At 43.5% G+C, this 23,864-nt stretch overlaps 1 protein-coding gene across 6 annotated transcripts in view; it reads right to left on the minus strand.

The window, feature by feature from the left end:
* Window positions 1-23,864, minus strand: part of LOC139813423 (serine/threonine-protein phosphatase 4 regulatory subunit 1) — a 125,944-nt gene that overhangs the window by 27,716 nt on the left and 74,364 nt on the right. Inside the window, exon 1 of one of the 6 annotated variants that reach the window (XM_071778930.1) lies at window positions 5,898-7,181. The exons of the other annotated variants lie outside the window; for them this stretch is intronic. The gene's annotated coding sequence lies outside the window, so the exon portion shown is untranslated. Of the gene's footprint in view, window positions 1-5,897; window positions 7,182-23,864 lie in introns of those variants that run through there. 6 annotated transcript variants of the gene reach the window in all.

The following is a 23,864-nucleotide window of genomic DNA, read 5'->3' on the forward strand; positions in this document are numbered from 1 at the left end:
CGGAGAAACGTCCGATGTATATGCACCTCTGGCCGCGCATTCGTCGCATCGCGTTTGCGAGTAGTCGTCTTGTCACTCACTATAGTAGACACGGCATCAGGGTCTCCATCTGTTTTTTTTTTTTCAGCTCGACTACGACTTCGCGGAAGAGTAGTCTCTCTGGACATATTCGTCGAATTTCTTTGCTTCACTTCGCGATCTTCGATTCCTTCGACACTTGCGAAACATGCTCGCGCGAGACTTGGTGCAACTGCGGTCGCGAAGACAGCGAAACAACGTGAGAAATTTATTATCGCGAAAGATGTATAAAATACTTTATTTGCATAACATAAATTTAAAAAAATATAAATTTAGACTTATGAAATGCAAATATTAAACGCAATTAAAATTTTCTTTTTTTATTAAAATGTAAATGTATCACTATTTACTATAAAAAAGCGTGTCGTGTAAAATATAGAAACGTATCGAAATCACGGGGAATTTTTCAGAAACGTTTATCGAGCACGTATCGAAGGAGATCCGGACGCGGTTGGAATATCTCTCTCCTTATCTCCGGCAATGCGTGTGCGCTCGCGCTACGGCCCGTACGAGTCAATTATGTGCGCGCTCGGCTGAATTAACGATACTGGAGGAGGAGGGAGAGGCAGAGACGCGCGTCGAAAGACGTGCACATCGTATCGCGACGCGTTACAAGGATAAGCCCGAGGTACGGGCGAGCGTTGTTCCGAATAATTCCGAATCGGCGCGATTAAAAGCCCGACGGCGCGGCGGCCGTTTCGGCGGTTTCGGCGAGCGAGATTGATATGGAGATTAAAGAGAGGTGAACACTTCCACCTCGCGAGCGAGAGCGAGAAGAAAAAACGGCGGGGGAAGGAGAAGGAGTAAGAGAAGGGGTGAAAGGGGTCCTCGAGGGGTTAAGGGAGTGTACGAGGGAACGAGACATAGAGAGGCATATATGAGACGAGGAGGATGAGGGGGGGGGGGAGAGGGGACGGGGAGAGGGTCAGTAGCTCTGCGTTCTCATGCATTCCGCTCTGTCATGGCGGCCGCAGGCCGCTCAGACGCTCCTCGTCCGTCCTCGTCGTGTGCACATGCACACACCGCGGCGCGGCGGCGGGCCCCGGCCGGCCGGCCGGCCTCGTTGCCCTCGCTGAAAGAGAAAAAGAGCGACCGAGGAAGACGGAGAGGAAACGACCGCGCGCTCTCTTCTGTGCGCACGCGGTGTTTATTAGATATTCGGGGACACGAGTCCCCTAGGAATATCGGGACCCCGCGATCATTCGTGCCTCGTTCCCTGCGCGGATATCTCTCGACGCGGACGTTCGCGCGATGTTTCTGATACCGAATCCGACACAGATCGCTTTTCTTTCAATTATTATTTCGATAAACCATCCTCTTCTCCAATCTAAACTACAATATTTTATACGCTTGCAGATTCTGTATTTAATTCGTTAAGGAAGTTTGTGGGTCTCTTCCGTTTATGGTAATTAAATAATTAAATCGGTCTTAATATTAGACCGAAAAATTATCGCTTCATTTTGGAAAACAGTTCTCTAATTATTATAAGATATAATGGGGCGAGATATTGTAAAAGTGGCAGAACGATAATTAGAATTCGCCGCGCGATAAATTACTCGAAAGCAAGAGAGCGACGGTGGTGGCGCACGAGAGAAAAAGGGAAAGAGACCCAGGGAAGGGCGGAGAGCACGACGGGGTTGAGACGGGTAGAGGAGGAGGGAGAGCGGCGAGGAGCGCCCACTGCGCTAAATGCTCCGCGGCGAAGGCGCCCGCTCTCACGCTGCTCCGGACCCCTTGCGCCTCGGGCCCCGAGGGCCCTTCTGTACGGCGACGTAAACAAGGCACGGACCGTGGCCCCGAAACGATACGTGTGCACCTATATAACGCGGTCTCCTTTATTCTCCCGCGTTTGGTAATTTGGCCGGCAAACGAGCGAATTTCGCGCGATTACGATTGTTCTTATTCATAAAAAATAAACAGAATTATATATATATATATATATATATATATATATATATATATATATAGGGAGAGCTTAGGTGTTTGAGCTTGCGAATCTGACAAATTCTATAATATACACTGCATCCTAGTTTAGAAAATAGATTTTCTCGGCGAGGTTTCTCCACGAAGCGGAGAGGGGCGACGATGTGATATTGATAGCATATTGTTTAATTCCGTCGAAAAAGGCGTTTTCAGCTCTGATCTTGCGACAGGGCGCCGCGGCGCCGTACTTGTTGCCAAGGGAGAGCTTGGGTCGAATAGCATAAAAAACTACCAAATCAGTTTCCGTTTTTACTAAAGTGCGAGGGGACAGCATAACACCGCTATCGGATTCGTCGCCTCTGCAAGCCTGGATGGAGAACAGCTTAGGCTTGCCCACGAGCGTTATACATTTATCACCGGCGAAAGGCTTCCAAAGCCTGTCGGACTTGTAAATGACATCCTTCGCGTATATCAGGTCGTTCTGGACCCCGTGAGTTAGCGTAATCACGCAGAGGCAGTCATTATTGTTTGAGCTTGCAAATCTGGCACATGCGGGTCTCATCCCCATGTAAACCAGGAAGGTCCTGAAAGAATTATATATATATATATATATATAAAGAGAGAGAGAGAGAGAGAGAGAGAGAGAGAGACATTTTATATTGCGCGAGTTTCTTTTAAAAGCATTAAGATCTTCGTCGAATTTTAAACATTTTTAGACATTCACAGCGAATTGGTTTATATTTACCTGAAAATTCATTATACACGGTTTATAAAAGGTATGCTCCGTTTCTAGACAATGAAGAGAGATAAAAATAAGCAAATAGATATCGATTGCTACAACTGTAAAACAGATTTCCTGCTATAAATGTAATACCTACTGATTGCACTTAACTATTTATTCTCGGTCTTATGGTACATTGAATCGATAATGCAAATCGAAATAATTCAAGAATATGTATCACAAATATAAAATGGAGTAATTATGCAATCCTTTGTTTTTCTTTCCTTTTAGAATTTTCCTTTGAGAATTATATTATCAAACTTTAAATATATAACATCGTTAATAAAGATTAATAAATTAATTAATTTTTTTCGAAGATGTGAAGAGAATTGTAACTTGTAAACTTATTTTGTCAAAGTGCAATTCATATTGTCGCTTTTCTTTGACCGAGCTTGATTTGACGATTTTCACGAGCAGTGCGTCTTCCGCTTTGTTGTTATTCATAAGGGTCCGAGGCCGTGCGCGCGCGCGGCACGCTGCGAGAGTGTTTGGATCGCATCGGAGGAGAGGTACACGGAACACGGAGGTCGGGATTCTCAGGCGGTCGGTCCGAAGACGGCATTCCACTGGTACCTGTCCTTAACTCAGCCTCCTACAGTTCGCATTCACGGCTCGGCAGCGAAACGAGCGAAAGAAAGAGAGAGGAAAAAGAGAGAAAGATCGGCCCACCTATATAACCATAATACAACATACGCATAAGAATCTGGAGGATCTCAACGCGGCGGGCTGAGGCCGCCGCGGCCGCCGAGCTTTGCCAGCGGAGCAGGCGAGAACGAACGTCCGAGGTAATAAGGCTCTTCGTGGGGAGGAGAGTTGGGACTTTATGCGAGACAAAGGGGCGCTCTCGCGAGTCACGTGTTTGCTCCCACTCGTTAAAGGGGCCGCGACTCGTTTCCAATTAAGGAAATTAAGCGGAATTCGAAGAAACGCCGAAAACAACAGTCGTACGTATAATGCTAATGAGTTCAATGTACGATCGAGATGAGCTTTAAGCAGCTCGACGACGAAAAAGTGGCAGAGAGAAAACGTCGTACGTACAAAAAATTTTTTTTTTATTATGCTAAGCGAAGAAACGAAAACGAATGAGGCGACTGTTGCTACGGACGGATATTGAGACTGGTATAACGTTGACGGGGTTGAATCTCCGTGGAAATACAAAAAAATCACCTCATCCCCGCAATGCGAAATAAACATAGAGATTGCCTTCGCGCGTCGGCCGCACACGCGCGGCATCTAAATTCACTAAGATTACACCAGTTTCGATACCCGGAGCAAGGACGGAAGAGAGACGGGAGAGGCAGGCAGGCACGCGGTTACGCGAAGCGAGCGCGAAAAAAATGCACGGCAATAATATTCAGGAATGCGATGAGCACGATAAGAGAAACACCGCTGAGTCGTCGTCGCCGCCGCGCGCGCGCACGCACGCGCTTACAAGCGCGGGATTCTCGTTTGCGAGTGCTCCGAAAATGGTATTACACACCGGTATTACTATATCGTATTTCGCTCTTGAAAGAAGCATGTAAAGTCATAATTTCATGGTTCCCCGTTTTCCGGGACGTTGATCGGTGTACGCTGTACTTTCTTCGTAACTTAGGCACCTGTCACGTCACGAAAGGTGCTTATTTTAAATTGAATTAATTAAATGCTAATAATTATAACTTTATTCCTTAAGAACAAATGTGATATTGATTGATGGAACAGCTGTATATATTAAATCTTTTTCTATTTTTCTGTTACATGCACTTTTCGTTATCGTGCACTCTATAACTCCTTATTCGCTAATAAAATCAGATTTTACGACGTTAAACAATTTATAAGCAGTAATTAAAATGTATGTACACATTATAAATTTAAATCTTATTTAAATTTATGATAATTGCTGTAGTCTAAGCAGCATCTACACTTATTAAGAAAACAGAATCAATTGAGCGGTGAAAACTTATATCCAATAAGCCGAGAAAAATAATAATGATCAACGTACACGTGTGCACATAATTACGGCCCTGAACGCGTGACTCTACTTGATCCTGATGTTCAACTTTAGTTGAAGCTTATAATTTTGAGACTATTATGACCTCGATACTTTCGGATTACGATTTTTTATCTTAATTAATTATTACATAGTTAAAAGCATGTGTTTAACACTTTACCTAGCAGCACGCTCGCATTTATAAACGATCATATTAAATATTTCCATTAACAGGACAGTTGACCAAGCGTTTCACTTTATTTTCAATATGTCGTGAAATTTGTCGACGTAAATTAAACCGAGCAAATAGGATGTAGTAAATTTTGAAATATTTTGTAAAAGTAATAATTTTTTATTCGACCAAATTGGCGATTTTTATATTAAATCTTTTTATTAAAGATAGCCAGTCGAATAAAAAATCATTATTGTTAGTTATTTATTGGCGAAGCAGTCTCATGTTCGATTTACTTTGTAAAAAAAAATTCAACGTCAATAAAAATAAAGTTTCAAAAATTTCTACAATTTCGAGCAGATTTTATCGTAACTTGGTATGCTAATCCAGAGTTGTAAGTTACATATTTAAATAAATTGAAGTATTCTCGGTATTTTCTGATTAACGGGTCAAAGTCCGAATGACGGGGGAACAACACGGTTGAGCACCTCTACACCGCGGGCGTACGGCCGCCGTATCGGGAAATATGAATGTAACGTTGAAAACTCATTCATAACATGACCATATAGGAAAAAAAGTTTGTATCGATCAATTAAACGAAATGCAACCCGAGAATGTAAGGACGAGAATTTTTCCGATCGCGAGAAACGTAGACGTTGATATGAGATTCATTCATAACACGGCCGTATAGAAAAACCGTATTTCGAGTAATTAAACGGTACGATTGAATCGAACATAATAGAAATGCGATACTTTAATCCACTGGCACTCAGAATTTCTGAACGTAAACGTTTCAATCCTTTAGAGCCTTAGTCGAAACTTTCGCTCGTACATAAATTCGTTGGTCTCTCTCTCTCTTTCTTTTTCTATCGCCACGCACCGTCAGCAGCAAAGCAAATGCGGTTAAAGAAGCCGTTACAGAACGGTGTAAAGCTAATAAGAGTCGTTACATATTCGTCTCGATGTTATCTTACCAGTGGTTTTTTCTCGTTCATGGCTCCGTTTCACTTTTCTTCATGCACGTTTCGGCAAACGGAACAAACGAACCAACGATCGAATGTATATGCAGGAACGAAACGGATACGCGCGTATCACATATACACGATGCGCTCGCTCTTCCTTTTCCTCGGCCGTCGAATATGGAACGCACTGTAGAGCGAGAGGCGAGCGGGAAGGAGGGAAACGAACGGGAAGAGGGACGGATGAGAAGGGGGGGGGGGAAGAGGGTAGGCAGATCGTATTATGGGAACACACACGCCCGAACACGTGTGTCTCGCTTCCTGTGGCGGGCCGGAAGTCTCCGCGCGGCGCACTATGGCGCACCGTAGTGTAGCGTGACCGTGCGCTACGAGGGTCCATTAGAGTGCCTCCTCTCCTCAATGGCTAGGAGGAATGGAATCCGAGTATCGGGTCAAAAACCACGCCGCGTTTTCTCCTCTTCCGCGCTTCCGCTACTCGCGTTTTCCTTTTTTTTTTTTCCTTTTCCTTCACTCCGAGACTCGGGGCGGCGGTCACCACCTACGCCGCATTTATTTTAGCTTCGTCGACGAGGGGGGCGGGTTTCCTCGATCCTCCCGGGGCCGATGCGACCGATACGCAGTATATCCCGTTGAAACACGCGGCTCGTTTTCGACGAGCGCGCACCGGTTATGAACGACGACCGACGTTCGTCACCCGCATGACGCCCGCGTCACGATATCCGATCGTTAGTGCTCGTACGGCTGATAAGAGCGACGTGGGAGACTAGGCCTGAGAAACGGCTTCCGTGAGAGCTTTCCACGTCGCGCTCCATGCGCTCGCGCGATTCCATTGCTCGTAGACACAGCTCGTACTTGCGCTTCCTGAGAAGTTTTCGAAGAATTACACCAATGTTCGTGTCCAATTCGATTGTGCGTCGTCGTTTGTGTTATATCCGGGGGACGACATCGCTGACCACGACTCTTTTGTCTCGTTCGTAATGTATCTGTTTTCCGACCGCACTTTGGCATTATTTCTTCCATGCCACTATTGGGAAAGTAGTTGCTCGATAGTGTACTTATTGTTGTGCACATTGCACTTAATCCTCAGTCTCTGCGAGCACAATGTGAGTGGCCGCGTGGTCGAAAGGAAGTGAAAAGAAAAGAGGAAGTCACGAGGGAAGCAACGTGTCTTCGCGCGCACCAGCCGCGGCACCGTTCACACCAATCGACGACACAACGTACTCGCACGACGGCCCGTGCCACACTGAGAATGATTGCTTGCGCGTCACGCTCGCGCCAATGCGCAGACGCCAGATGCGCACTCGCTAGTACGCACGACGCGGCAAAAGCAACGCGCAAGCAGCAGGCAAGCGGGCAAGCGGGCAGCGCTGACGCAGGCGCGATGCACGTACGCGGAGGGGTAGGAGTAAGAGAGGACGGACGCAGCAGAGGGGAGGATATGCGATGCGTTGCCGCGAGTGGAGTGGAGGAGGACTGCGGGGGAAAAGGGGCAGACCCGTTAGTTCTCAGAAGCGGACTGCCGCCAAACAGAGCTGCAACCGCGTACCGGCCTGGTGGTGACTGCCTCTCTCTCTCTCTCTTTCTCTCTTTCTCTCTTTCCCTTTCTCATTCCTGTCTCTCTTCTCCTGTTTCTCGAGACCGCCGGTATCGGTGTGCTTTGGGCCTGCTGGCACCGATACCCCCCTCTCTCTCTCACTCTTTCACGTAGCACGCACGAGAGGATTAAAAGAAGATATGTGAAGCTTGTGAAAAATGAACGGATCAGCGCGCGAGACTCCGTATACTTGACGGATGTCTATGACCGTCGAATTTCATGGAATGCATGAGAATAATGGATAATTTGTATAAAGTTATGTAAACAAAAAACAGTTATTGTATGAAATTTAATCAAGCGATCGTTTGCAGGTGCACAAATAAATTTCATTTAAAAAAAATGAAACTATATATCACTAAATTTTTATTCTCCTACACATTTTTCAGCACACAAAAGGATCGAAACCCTCGACTGATTGAGATTTTTATATTATACGATTCTCGATCTTTTTGCATGCAAAAAAGAAAGCAGCTCTTGCGATATGATATTATCTTGAAGTCGGGAATTCCACAGAGAGATAAAAAGAGCGAGCAAGAGAGAGGAAATAAAATGTCAAAGGAAATCACATCGTAATTTGTATTCCCCGATACGCGTTTCGCGACGAGAGCGTTCTCGCGCTCTTTTCTCCCAAACCGAGGAAGAGGATCCCAAATCTTGTTCCGTTCCGGTCAGTCCGCGTCTTCCGTCATCCCATCGCCCTTACCCTCACGCCGCGCCGACGAGACACGTTCGACAACACACACGGGCGGTCTAAAAAAACTGGAGGATTCATTAACGGTTCCTCAACACGAACCTGCGAGCGAGCAAGCGCGCGCGCGATGCTGGTGCATTCCATCGCTCGTGCCCGTGTGAACGACCGTAATGCATACACAGTATATACACGGGAAGCGCCGACGACGTGGGGAAGAAAGATCGCGCCGAGGAATGAGACTATGGGGACGCGACAAAGACAGTCGTACCTTGTACTTGATATGCGCACTTGGACGTCGGACGATAAGCTATCTAGTTCTTGTCTGCCGTCATCGGCGAGATACGCGAAAGCCGAGACGGGATTACTAACCCTGGAGTACCTCACACCGAGGGTTGCGCCTTACGAGATATAACGAGAGATAACTTTCCTAAACGCCGTCCATTGTATAATGTTTTTCTCGGTTGTGTTCGTGTTCATCGTTTGAAAATAATTATCGCAATTATCTTCGCGAGGACGATAAACTTTTCTATTTTTTATTTCTCATTTTTCACGTTTTTTAAAATAAAGAATCATCACGTCAAATTTTCTACTTTTTACATACGTGAGTCTATCGACGAATTTTTCGGACGCTACATTCAGAATTCTTAAGTTCGTATCTCTCGAGATATTAATGACGTGCTCCTTTCGGAGCGAACTCCTTAATTATGGAAAGGGAGCCGTGACTTTTATCCGTGGCGCCTTAATAGGTGCTCGTGCTCGCGCGTGGCTTGGGCTTAAGAGGCTGGGGCAGATGCATTCGAAGACGTTCACAACAGGAAATTCTCTCCTCTCGCATCTCGTTCCCCTCCCGCAGCGCAACGTTCGTCGTATAAGACTCACACGTATGCGCAAGAGGGAGAGAGGTAGAGAAAGGCGGGGAGAAAAGGAGAAGATAGTCCTCCTCCTTCCTCTCCGTGGGTCTGTCGCGCACTGTTCTACGGTGTTGTTTCTCTCGACGGAATCGTGTCCCCCTCTCCACACATACGCGCGCGCATACACCGTTGGTACACAAACATATGGAATGCACAAATAGATACTCGAGGTGGCGGGTTATTCGGTCGGCAGGACCGGTGAATGGACCGCGACGGCGGTGGCGGCAGCGGGAGAAGTAGGGTGAAAAAAAAGGAGTCAATGAGCCACGTTGCGTGAGCGTAATTATTGTAAGCGACACCGAAAGTCTCGAAAGTAACGTGCAACCTGATCGTGAGGATTGTACTTACGCTACTCGAATATCGACGAATGAACGTTCGCGCTCGCGGTAGATGCGTTTACGCGAATTTTGTCGGTGTGATTCGATACCACGTTATTCGATACCAAGTTACAGCTGTATTTAATTCGAATATCGACCTGGCAATTGCCACTCGTATTATTCCGTGAAAAAAAAAAGAAAAAAAAACGTAAATAAATCCTGTTTAAATGTGGTTTTAAAAATGGCAAATTATGTTACACAATTTTTTGAATAAGCTAAATTTAAAATCAATTCTAACAATAAGGTATAAAAAAATCTGAGGTATCGATTTATTAGGGAAAAGATCTTGTTCTCCGATTACCGCATTTCTCTCTAATAAAAAATAAATAAATAAATCACCATCCAAATTATACAAAATATTATCGTTTTTAATGGAGTGAGTACAAACGTTTCTTAATGAAGAAACGATATGTGGTCTATTCGGCGCTGCACCTTTTATTTAGTCGACGCTACGAATGAGGGTGTTTTTTCGCGTGAGTGGTTACGCGGGTTCCGCGGACACACGTGCGTGCCGTGTAGAACGTGTACTTCGTGAAGCGAGGTGACTTCAGCGCAACGGAGAGGGTCGGTTACGCGGCGTATAATCAAGCGCAAGAAATGGAGTAGGAAGCAGACGTGGAGTCAGTGTATGAATATTTGACTAAATATTCGGACCTTCGCTTTTCGGGTAACGTTGGCGAGTGTAAAGAATATTATCACAATTATCATGGCACAATTGCCGAGCCGTAGAATTTACGATCAAGCATAAAGAATGAAGCGTCGGAAGCTGACATTGATCGAGCAACGTAAAACACATTCGTGTAAAAATAAAAAAATACGCTAAGCATTTTGTATTTCAACGTTTAGGTAGGCGTAATTAAATCTCCGCTTAATTTTCTGTTTCCTCTGTTTACTTCATAGTTTCGATTTGTCAGGATTATCGGAAATACCGTTTGTTAAACCGTCGTGAAAAGCAAAGTGCACGCTTTTTTTAGAGTCCGCAAATGCGTGTCATTAATTACAGCAATTAAATGCACGGTGTTATTTTCGTACGCTATATAAAATACGTACGGAAATAAATATGTACGAAAAACACATCTAGCGCAAGTGGAATGCACAGCGTTCGTGTTTAAACGTTCGTGCACGTTGTGGCGTTGTGTTCCAATAAAGCACGTGAGATCGACGAGGTGCGGCAAAGCGGCACGCCCGCCTTCTGGCTCGGGTCGGGTCAGCCCTGATGAATGAACCGGAAAAAAATGTCAATGAGCGTAATTATTATTGTACAAGGCGCAGGCGCGGAAGGCGTTTGACCACGTTGCGTATATGATAAGAAGAAGAAACATCGAGATGTAAACGTTGCATTGAGTGTCACGGCGCAAAACGATATTCCAAACAAAATTTTACATATGCAGGAAGGCTTATATTAATAAAATTACGATTCGACAAATAAATGTGCAACGCGTTGAACCCTTAAATTCAGGCTTATGCCAGTATATATAATTATTAATTACATGATTATAATCGTAATAATAATAATCATAATTTATGCATTACAATAAAGCTTTCCACAGTTAATAAGCATACTCCATCTTTATAAATACGAATTTAAGATGGAAGTGAGAAAAACGAACTGTTTGATCATGTAAATTAGATCATATCTGTATACACTCTTTGGCGAAAATGGAATAAGACGCGGCAGGTCCTTTATGATGTAACACGATTAGCACCGAAAGGCCACAGAGAGTGACGGTGTAACTTAAATCTTTATGCATATCGATCTCGCGTGTTTTCAGCGGCGTGAATATAAGCGCGGGCGGTCGTGCCCCGTGCCCGCAGGCGCAAGACGGGCTCGTTTTAACGATTTCTGCGGGGCAACGATATTCTAAGTACATTCATCGCGCCCTCCATTTATCGCGCACGCACGCGTCGCCCGCGTATGGGTACTTACTACGCGCGCTACGCGCGACAAATACGCTCGCCGGAGCTCCGCATGAATGTACTGCGACCGCCGTCGTCGCCGCCGCCGCCACCGCCGCCGCCGTATCGTACGTAGTACGGGCGCGCATACGTATACGCGAGCACGCACGTACGCACGCACACGCGGCCGCGGCGTGCATTCATAAAGTGTCGGACATACGGCGCGCGCGTGCGCGCGCTTCGCCACCGCCGCCGTCACTTTTCCTCGACGTCGCCACCTTTTCCTGGCTCGTAACACACCCATCCCTTTACCGCTTTATCAGCAAGATCCGTTTTTTTTTTAAGCCATTTACGCGTTTCATGTAATTACGACGAAGCGAGCAAAAGTTTGTTGTTCTCGTATTTATAGTCTGATCTTTCACAGTCAATATATTGTCTTATTTTTCAATTATTTTATTAGTTAGATGGAATTTCAACACCGTTTATGACAGACGAATTTAAGACGGTTTTTAATATAAGATTGGACCATGGTTCATGTTCATAACGCCGCCTTTAGACAAATCCTTCATCTTCCTGAAACTTACCAATCGGCAAATTGCCACAGCGAATATCATTTCTCCTTTACGCGGTAAACGTGCAAAATTCTTTAATTTCCAATAAATAAGTCCGTTATACTATAACCATGCTGGTAGAACGACCATTGTCCATGAGAACTTTCGTATCCTTTGTGTACCTACTACACGTTTGTTTAGACGCGTATTGCGAAATGTGCGCTCTATTGTAATCTCTCCTACACTTGTACCGCTTCGCGCGAGTTTTATTCAGGACACACACGCGTAAAATTCGCGACGACACCATCTGTAATTTACACATTGAATACGGATGGAAAATTAGTGCAAAGCTTCGCAGGTTTCTATAAGAGACTGCTCGCTCGAGGCCGATCGCTTAACTGCGTTCCTATACGTGCAAGGCTCGCATCCGGAATGCGCGTTTGCGTATAAATCGAAGCTATCGCGTGCGTGGACGTTCCACCTCCGTTTTCAACACCTCCGCCCCTCTGGTTCTCATTGAACGTACTTGCGTCTCATTGTTAATAAGGCAACGGCGTTTCATTCAATCGGAAAGAATTTCGAACTTCGAAAACGAGCTCTTATATTTTATCGTTACAAAATTTCTATGTTTTAATTTCAACGGGCATGTTTTAAAGCATTAAATATCTTGCAATGGGGTAATAATTTATTTATTTTTCTAAAACAAGATTGACAAAAATTAATCGACAAGTATGATTTAATTAACAATGCGCATTTCGAGTCAGAGGTAATTTGTTGATTCTTTTAAATTTCAATATACTGAATGTCTCCGTAAGTGACATAATCACCAGTTTATTTCTATCTCCAGTCAAATGACACGTCGTACGACTGGAGCATTCCATATAATTTTTTCATACTGTTATAAATAAAATTCAAAGGATCTATCTTTATAAATTGAACGTTGCGAAAGAACGGGGACAGTTTCTCAGTTGAATTAAGGTGAATGACGCTTCATCCGACGCGCATTCAGCAGGTCTCTTCTCCAGTCTCTCGCTTTGGGATCGCAAGACACTTCTCACCGGAGAAAGAGGAGAGAAGAGGGATTCGCGGATCGTCCCTCCGCGAATACACACGTTCGCTCTTTCTGCGTCGCAGAGAAGTCGGCGGCGCGGCAGCGGTACCGACGAACTTTTGCCGCGGGGTCAACGGAACCGCCGGAAGTCGTCGCCGATTCTCGAATTGCCGGTGCACCCCGCTGCTCCCCCGTTCTCCCCACTCGGCGCACCTCCCTCCCTACCCGCGCGCGGCGTGAACTTTTACCACTCGGGCCCGCGTTCTCTGTAAACAGGCCGCGTAAACCTCCGCGCATCCACTTTTTCCTGCGACAGGTCTAAATCTGTCTCATCGAGAGACCCGCGTGGCGCCCGGACGGAAACTCGCGTCGTTAATTTGTCCCCTTGCCTCGTAATGAGCATTCGATATATCCCTCAGAATAGCAATTTATCGAGCCGGGAGAAGAAAATGAGAAAATTGCATACAGAAAAGAAAAAAATTGCAAAATGTCAGTGATATATCCGCTGTTTTTTGAGCTTCTAAGTGTGTCTCAATAAGTAACTGAATATTTTTATATTTATAAAAAAGAGAAGACAAAGAGACCAGTTAAAAATATAGAAATATTATTCTTGCTACATATATATATTTTATAAGCACACATTTAAACTTGTAGCATCGTTAATTATTTATACCTAAAATATACTACGTAAAACTCAATAATACAAAGACAAAAGACGCTAACAATAAGTCATAGAAAGCCTAGTTTATAAATACAAACACTTAAGAATTGATCGAGTATTGCGATTATTAACAAAAAATAGTATTCTCTTTTCTTATATATCCCGCATATAATATGAAACAATCAATTTTTTTCCTTGAGTGCCACTGAAAATGTAGCTTTGGGTCTCAGGAGGGTACAAAGCGAAGAACGAGCGACTTGCGGCCTAGGCTAGTGTGGGTGTATGTACGCGCGCGTAGGGTGCCGACAGTGTGACGTCATTGTACCAACACTGTCGCCGCCACCGCCGCCGCCACCGCCATCCTCGTCGTCGTCGGCATAGGAAGAGCATAAGTCGCGAGTGTGACGTTACGGTATTGTCTCTCGGTGTGCGTCCATGCGCGCGCGAGCGCAAGTGGCGAGCCTGACGGCCGGCTATGCACACGTACATTATATACGCACGCACACACATGCTAATCTCGCTCTCGCGCGAAGCAAAGGAGAACGACGCCCCGGCGGCCGGCGCGGCGGCCCATGTGTAGGACCGGAAGTGTGAGTATCCGGCCAGACTCGTGTGGGCTTCTCTACGCGCCGCAAGTACTCTCCTTTCTCCCTCCCTCCTCTTACCCCTCTCTCACTCCTTGTCTCTCTCTCTCTTGAGCTCTTCAGCTCGTCTCGTTCTTTCTTTCGTCGACTCGCTCGATCCTCTTGCGCTTTGTGCCTAAGCGCGGCGCGTATGACGCCGCCGCTTCTCTTTCTGCCGCATGAGCTTATTTCGGCGTTGATCTAACGCTAGGCTGTTCACCGTACGTTATTATGTGCGTGACTAATAGCAACAAATAAAATGGAACAATTCAAGTTAAACGAATAACTTATTGCTACGTGTCCCGCGAACTCCAAAGTTGCTGATCACCTCCCACCGGTTCAAAAATTAATTTTGACTCTCAGTGTTTAACTTCGGTTTTCACGCAAATCTCACTTTTTCTCGCACGAAAATACGTTGTAACCGAATAATATCTCCTTTTTTGTATCTTTACTAATTGCGCACAATTTTCACTGTTGTAAAATAATAGTTATCTGTGTAAGTTTATTATGATATCGGATTGACATAATAAATCGGATGATTATTATGTTCTCTCTTCTCTCTCTTTTTGATCTCTTCCCCTTGTAACTTTATAGCTCTCTCTCTTGTTCTGTGTTCCTCGACGTCGTAACGTTGGACGTAACACTGAAGGTAAGTATGTTTATACAAATATACAGATAAGCAACTGATCGCCAGTGTGGGTATCCGGCGATATACGATGCAGTTGGGACTATCAAGTAGTTACAACGTGCTACGGATCTTGTAAACACGATTCGACACATAAACTTGTTCCGATAATGGGGGAACTCGATTACGTGCATTTCAGTCCAAAGGGCATCGAATAGAAATCTAAGTTCAATTCCCGACGTTGTAAACACGGAAAAATGTACTTTACGTCAATCATCGTGTTCCCATTCTTAAGCGCGGATATTCACTTCCTCTGGCCTGTAGCATTGAAATTTAATCACGACTATCGCTTTCGATTACGACGGTTACGGTTTTCGTTTTAATTGTACAGAAAAAAAAAGATTTATGTTGTCAAAATAGAGATAAGTGATGATTCTAACAATAAGATTCGATACCTTGGTCCATAAGGGATACAAGCTCTACTGATTATTTCGCGTAAAAATTCAAGCTTTGTACATTTTTTACTTTACGATGTCATATCTGAAAGTCAAGAAAGAAATTACCGACGAGAATTGCAATGGTACTTTTTGTTCACGCGATTATATCGCTCGTAAGCTTCTAACCCTCGGTTGCCGATGGCATCGGTCGAGACGAGATCGGATGAGTCAAGGCGGTACGAAAGAAAGGAAAACACTAGGCGCCGCAAAGGGTGTAGTACACCTCTCAGGGTTGAATCGATCGATGAACGGCGCCCATCGTAGACGGTGGCCCTTTTTTCCACGAAACTACAGAAGTTCGATTAACGTACAACGCGCAAGTTCGTTCGATCATAATATTTAATCGCTTAAAACGATTATTTACGCGAATTACATTTATTATATTAGATTAAAAAGCTTCTCTTGTTCCTACATATTTATTTGTACAAATTTGTGCAATCGATAAAAAGAAATAACTTCCTGTATTCTGGTGAGTTCAATATGCGTTATTGAAACATTATATATGCAACTTTGTAATGTTTTATACTAAAATTAAAAAAAGAAATATTTATATACTTTTACGTCAAATTATTTGAGACGAATAAGATTAAGACCCGTGAAATACTTACATGATATATTATTTTCTAATTTGCGTTCCCCCTCCACCGAGTCAAATATTTAAAAGACTTCCGAAGATAATCTCACGTCGGAAGCGATAAAAAAAAAGACTGACGACAGAAAGGCGCCGAAGTTGGAAGTTGGAAGAGATATATTCCAATATTCGAACGCATAGATAAATAAATACATACGTGAGTTCCCTTTCAGTTGGCCTAAGTTACCCTTCCCTTACACCGGTCGCGGTCATACCACCGATCTAGAATCCCCATTCAAGAATCTAATTTATATTGAAGAATTCCGAAGAGGCCAGACCGAGGCGTCGATCTTTGAGGCGCCGCCGTTTAAGATGCATTATGCTGGCAGGCGGTCGACAATAGGCGGGAGAGACGGGCATGAGCAAAAAGGAAAGAGAAAGAGGAAGAGAGAAAGGGAGAGAGTCGATCGAACTCGGCTGCGAGATGGAGAAAGGAGGAATGATCTTGATGGAGAATGTGAGAGAAACGGCGAACAAGAACGAACCGAGAGAAGACAGAAGAAGAGAGACAGAGAAGACGGGCGTTGAGGGGGAGGAAGGTTAGAGAGGAGAGAAAGAGAGAGATGATATGCCTTAGCCCGGAAAGAAGAACAGCGAGACGGATGTCGCGGACGAGGGGTTACAGAGGGACAGAGGAAACTGGTCTCAGACCCAATATGATAATTGAGCTTGGGGAGCGATGTGAACGTAGCACCTTGTAGGCATCCGTGAGGCCATTGTGACCTCCTACTATATCGTAGACCGCAACGCGAGAACTCGCGTCGACTTTGTAGATGCGTGAAAACGACGAGGGTCCGCTTTTTACTTTCTCCCTCTTTTTCTCTCTCTATCGCGCTGACCGGCGTTCGTCGGAACCACTTTCCCGGATACGATGTTGACATGCTATCGATAGCGTCCCGATACTTCCCCGGGATTACGCTCGCGTCATAAATTTATGGAGGTGGCCGTCGACCTATGACATTTTGAGTGGATTTATTATAGAGAATGAGTAGTAAATAATTCATGTGTTTATTTCCGCGATCGTATCAAAATAATTGCGCACATTTTTCTTAAATGAGCACACGCGATATTATATAAATTGCAATTATTTGCACACGATTGCAGTAAATTAAAGAGATTATTTACTAGACTTAACAATTTACATATTTATTATACCGTTAAATATTATTTAGTAATGTTGCACTTTCGTATATGTATATATTAATGAACGTAAATGTGCCAAAAGTACCAGTCGCATTTTCTGCATTCTGTATTCTGTTCGATCGGTCGACGGATGCGATCGTAAACGCGCGCAGAATATCGCACAGGCTCATCCTTATTAAGGAGGAACTTATATATCTGCCGTATACGTCCTTGCGTTTTTCACCTAGGGATCGTCGCGTCGTGTACATAACGCAGGTTGTTGTGCAAACTCAACCGACGGCACTCTCTTGCCTCCTACAATTGCTCAATGTTGCGTTGAGTAATCGCTGCCGTTTCACCCGCCACCGTCGCCGCGAGGACGGCAATAATCGCATTGGCATTTCTATTTCTACCTATTACGTTCCCCTCCGCGCTATACATTCCCAATCGTCTTCGACGTGCCGCGGCGGCGCGTTCATTACTAGGTCGCGACGGTTTTGACCGTTTTATATACATTCGCGTCGAAGTAGCGCGCGGTTCGCTCATCGTCGTCGTCGTCGTCGTTGTCGTCGTTGTCGGTACGCTCATCACCGAAGCGGATACATAACAGATACAAGAAAACGGCTGCGATTAGCGTATCGCGCATAGCGGCGATTACCATGAACTCGTTTCTCTTAAACGCAAATCCGCGTTAAACCGCCGGCGTATTTAAATAATCGGCTGTACGACGCCCTCGCGTGTTATAATGCAATAATTCTTTGCAGTAGAATAATCGTCGTGGCATCCTTAACTGCAGTAGTGAACATTTTTTCACAATAAAATAAATATTATCAACTTTTTTTTAATTAAACAAAAATATGTTAATCTCTTATCATTAATTTAAGATAATACGCTTGTTAAGGAAATGCAAGTTCCATTCAGGAATGCAAAAGTCAATTAATAAATTGCAGAAATAATATTTTAGTTATATCCGTTGGTGTGCATCTCTGTCCTTAATGACGGTGCACCGAAGCGATGGCGTTTCTGTCGCTCTCGATGGTTAGTGACGGAAAGCGCATTCGCGGAATGCATACCCGTTACTTAATCGCCGCCACTTCCCTTTGTGCCAGGAATTCGTATATCGACTCGCGTGATGCTGCTACGCGTGCGATCTCGAAACCGTATCGCGCCTCGATGTACTTATGCACCGGATGCAGCTTAGATACGGTGTCTCCACATTGGCGGATTAACACGCGATTATCACCGGCGGCATTGCCACCTTATGTCAATATCCTTGGTGAATGGAAACGTCAATGTGATACCGTTCAAATTATACCTATGTGATTTCAACGAGGTGAATAAATAACGTTTTAGTAGCTTTAACCATTTTTGTTTCAACCGCGAATTGAGAATAAATAAAAAAAACTTGATATACACGCAGAAATCATGGATAAGTTACGTGATTCAGATTTCATCACAAGACAATGATCTAATTAAAATTCTCATTGCAAAAAAATTACCTGTTCTCTTCTCAAAGAAATCTATAACTCTAAATTTTGCTCGATCTATCGTTAAACAAATATGTCTGAGCATTTTAATTTTTAATTACTTAATTTAAACTTCAGATTTTTTTTCTGTACTTGTAAGTGTGCTTTACTACATAACGGATTATTAATTTTATTTTGTACATTTCGGTTATAATATTCTGTAAAAATTTTACTCTATCTCGTATAATATCACTAAATTAACTGAATTGTTGTATACGTAGGTAATCAGAATAATCGCGAGATTCAAGAGGCGATTAGATTCTTTAATCGGTGAAACGTATTGTTTATTCGTGCTATTGACCTAGCGCGTAGCGCGTCGATTGCAACGGCGAGCGGCGCGGCGCGGCGGCACGATGCAGTCGGTACACCGGTGTGTTTGTTCGAAAGGTTAGCGCCGCCACTTTATCATAAAGTGCCGACAGCCGCCCTACCTGCATCCATCCCCCCTCATTATATCTTCCCCCGGTCTGTCAGAACATTATTATCATCGTCAGGATGGGCGAAGATCGCTTTAGGTTTCCGATCCGTATCTCTCTCGCGCGGTTGTTCAGACTTTGTTATTATTTCGACCTATTTGTGCGAATTTCGATCTTCGATTTTTTTGCTTCGAACTGATAGTGCGATACAGCGACAAAAATTAAGTAATTTCCCAAATTGCCGGGCGATAAAGGGGTGCTGTTGAAGAAATGCTGAGCGACGGGATCTCTGCGTCTCGATGGTGTAAGTTACTTGAACAAATTCTTGATTTTCGAAAACGAAGATAAATAACAATGGGAATCGCTCGTCGATCGATGTTACGCTCCTACGCTCTTGCGCTGTGCCTTCGATATCGAGTACTCAGCTGCGCAATGCGTGATTAAACAGAATTGAGATGGACGAGAGTGGGACGTCTTTCGTTACAAGGAGGTCGCCTTTGTGCTGATACGGCGCGTGCAATGTTTTTACGTCATAAACAAACATTGCAAAGGCCAATAACGGTCACGAGCAAATAAACGGATAATATCAATTCGCGAAATCATTGCATTTGTTCAAACAGAATTGTTTGACGAATGATCTTTACCGAACCTGATTGCAACAGATTCAATCTATCGTGAGATAATAAAAAATTCAAAACTCCCCATCGGCTCACGTCGCTTTCACGACACGAGACACGAGAGAGCCAGTTTTGTTTCAGCTCTATAAAATGTACGAGTCATTGCGAGTCGCGAGAAGTTTAAGAATCAACGTATTAAATGCCGTGGAGAGATGTGAAGGTAATAGCGAATAGCGCGATCGAAAATGGCGACCCGAGAATCCGCGAGCTGCAGCTGAAGTAGCTGCGCAGCCGTGTATCTTGCGAGGCTCGACGTAGAACGAGGCGAAGGCGGAAGACCACGATAAAAACGGGGAAGGGTTAAGAAGAGGAATGGAATATAGCTTCGAGAATCCATATACGGTTTCTTCAGCTATCTGTTCTACGTAGTCCGGCGAAAGAAGATCAGCGAGTGTGGATCGTGAGGGGAATAAAACTCAAGATGGTCGCTTAAACCCTTCATGTACTTAAGGATCTCTTGCCTCTTGGAAACCGATTCCTTCATCTTTAGCGATCGATCGATATCTCCTCTCTTGGTCAAAAGCGGTGAAATTATTTTAGCGGAATGTTGCGAGATACTATCGTTAAATGTTGGGACTTATCATGATAAAAACGAGGTATAGAACACGAAGAATATTAATCTGTCGGCAAAAATTTGGCTTGAAATTCTTCGTGGCTATTTATCTAAAGTCGGAATTTGTTAAAAACGTACTTCACGTAATTGTTGCTCGTAATTAATCATTGTTACTTTCTTGCATCTATCACACAAGAAAGCGTTTTAGATAATAAACTTAATAATAATAATAACAATGGTAATATATAATATAACGATATGAAAAGGCAATTATTCATAGTTAGAACAATTTCGCCCTTCATCGCACCTTGCCGCTGTCGTCATTCAGCTTTCCGAAGATCGCTTATGCACACTCGCACATGTGATGCATCGTACCGAGAAGCATGCGTCCGAAAATGTCGCGGTTAGCGAACCTTAGACTTCGGATCAAGGCGGAGCCTCCCTTCACCGCATGATTTCATCCCGCTGCTCGTCATTGCAAAGTAAATCGAATTAGCGGTCAAATCTAAATCGTATCGATAGGATTGAATCGAATCGGCTTTGACGAGACGTCACGAAAGTATGCGTTGATGAATCACGCGACGAATCATGCGTAAAGACGACAGGAATGCAAGATCGCGGATAGGATTCGAACGCGTTTATCCTCAGAATTCGCAGCTTCGTGAATATCTAAAGCAAACTATTTTATTCTAAAGCAGCTCTCACGTTTTATTAATTATTAGCTATAGCTTTTTAAATTAAACTAATATATTAACTTAAGTCTGTAAACCTGGAGCACAAATTTCACAGAAAATCTTTTTTTCTCGCAAAGAATTTATGTAAAGTACATTTTTTCTCAAAATATTTATAAAAAAATATTGCTTGATGAAATTATATCAATATATATAATAATTCATGGTTTACTTTATTTGGAAATTTACTGAATACAGTGGATCCAAACGCAATGAGTAATCTCTTTCTAATAGCATTTTCGCACAATTCTGTCAATTTCTTGAAATCTCTTGTAACAGGCTCTCTCTCTCTCTCTTCCACTTTCGTGAAAGAGAAAGCAGGGTGGTGGATCAAGTGCGGAGAGGCGGAGGGCGAGGGCTGTTGTGAGAGGAGAATGAGAAGGAGGTGGTGAGAGGAGCAGAGATCTTTGGTTAGAGAAGCATTACGGCGGCGCCCTGGGGCCATCCATCATCCCAATAATTGCTTCCCTTCCCATCATATAATTCCTATGGAACCCTACTCACCCCTCACACCGCCACCGCGACGTTTCTATACAGAATATTATCGCAAAAACATTTCTTATTCTATGCGCGCGGTCGTGCTCCAGAATACTTCACTCTACGCTGAACTACGCAAGGAGGAAACATTAGCAATTCTTAAGCGTCCACGCGTGTGCGCGCGTGCTATTAAGTGCTCGGTAATGTGTAACGGCGGTTTCACCTGTTTCACTCCTTTTACCTGACGATGAAATTCGCCGGTTTATTGTTAAGCGAATGTAAAAGTCCGTATACCAACCGACATAAACCAAGAGTGTTAAGTCAGACTCGCTACACATTTAGAAAATTGACGAAAATTAGAAAAATTAGAATATTTGCCACCGTAACGTGCGGTCACATGTAAAAAAGCGATAAAAAGTGATGTAAAAAATTGATGTTGTAACTATCTACTGCTATGTTCGTCAAAGGATATTTTCTCTTTACACTGTCTTTATACTCTTCTTGTCTTCACTCACGTTTCGCGCAAATTACTAACAAAGTGCACTATCAAGATCTATTTTTATCCCGTTTGTTCTTACCGTGCAACGTTGCAATTTTCCCTGCTAAAACTTCCGACTATGACCCTCATGATTCTCGAGAAGCCCAGGCTGTCATCAAAGACCATCAATCGAAGAATCAAAAGATCGATACTATCGGCATGTATATACGTCCCTTTTTTCAGTGCACATCCCGGACATATCGTGCATGCAAAAGACAAATAGCGTGCTGTTGTAACGAACATATCGAAAGAAGCCTCACGTTGCCGAAAGCAATAGCTAGAAATCAAAATTATTCCTAACGACACGCGCGGAAGCTATAAGAAAATCATACGTTGCGGGTGAACGACCGTGTCGCGTGGGTGGAACTGCGCAATTTCGCAGCGTTTACGTAGCTCATAAAACGCAAACCCTCGTTTTAATGTTCCTCCTCGCGTCCGAACTTCCGTTTCTTTCGCAGAATTGATATTTACCGGTCACACGTCACCGCGTTAATTATCACCGCGCGCGCATCCGACGAAATTCGCACGAGCCCCGCCCGTAAAAAATAGTGTCGAGAGTAACGTTGAGAAAAGTTACCGTAACTCTACATTTTTATATCTTACATAAAATGATGGTAACGCGTAATTTTCTTGACATGACTAAACGTATAAACATCCGATCGATAATACTATTTCGCTGTATGACCGACAGTACGGTGATTGGGCTTTAAAAATTCCGAATGGAACGACGGATAGACATTAAAGGAATTATTTTTTTCAAAATTGTTATTTTTATTATTTTCGAACGTATAATCATCAATCTTAATTCTCCTCTATCACAACTAAGCACCCGCAATAAAGAGACTTATCTCAGAATACTTCCGCAAACTTATAGATGGGAGTCGATGACTAAGTCGGAAACAATGCGTCACGCGTGAATGGGTGGGAAAAATCATGAATGACGATGACGTATGCAGTTTAGCTATGCTGATACTCTCCTGTCTGGCTTGACAATCAGAATTTTGCGGAAGAGGTCGATTAAACGTACCGGACATGGAAGTGGTTCAGCGATGATAAATGCGCGGCCTTGTAAAAAGCGACCGCGCTTCCTCGATGAAATTTCTCGCGATACAAAAATGAAAAAAATCAGTTATAAAAAAAGGACGTTTAAGTTACATCTGTTTTAATACTTTCGTATTTCATTAATTCATTTGGATTAGCACGTTTAGTTGTGACGCGTTAGGTATAAGTATCTTTAATATACAACATGCAATAAAAGTATACAGAGGGGGAGGGGGGGGAGAGAGAGAGATTTCTCGTATAATGATATTAAGATAATATATACAGATAAAATATATTAATAATAATATTGTATATTCGAATAAAATAATTATTATCAACAACTTTCTGACACCTTATTATAGAATAGTTTTACTCAAAAAATACAGAATATATTAATTATGTAATCTCTCTATCCACTCTTTCTAAAAAGGATATTTCATAATATTTCCCTTGAAAAAACATCGATTTTTAAACTTTAATATCTTCTAAAAAATTCTTCTAAAAAATGGTAAGGTTCCAATCCATGTATCTAAACCACTCGAATGTTCAAAATCGCGCAGCTTGGTTTCTCATCAAAAGTTTCTAAACAAAAAAAAAAAGGGAACCTCGCGGAGGCTCGTCACGCGCGGCGCGAGTTAACCGAGGAGATTCTTGTTCGCCACTTTACGAAAATCCCGAAAATTCTCACAGGAATTGGCGTGGGTGTGTGGAAAGAGAGGACGAGGAATTTTCTTTTCTTCTCGCCGCGAGCGACGGGCGATCTTAAACGAGA

This window comes from Temnothorax longispinosus, chromosome 5, assembly GCF_030848805.1.
Source record: "Temnothorax longispinosus isolate EJ_2023e chromosome 5, Tlon_JGU_v1, whole genome shotgun sequence".
NCBI classification, from domain to species: domain Eukaryota; kingdom Metazoa; phylum Arthropoda; class Insecta; order Hymenoptera; family Formicidae; genus Temnothorax; species Temnothorax longispinosus.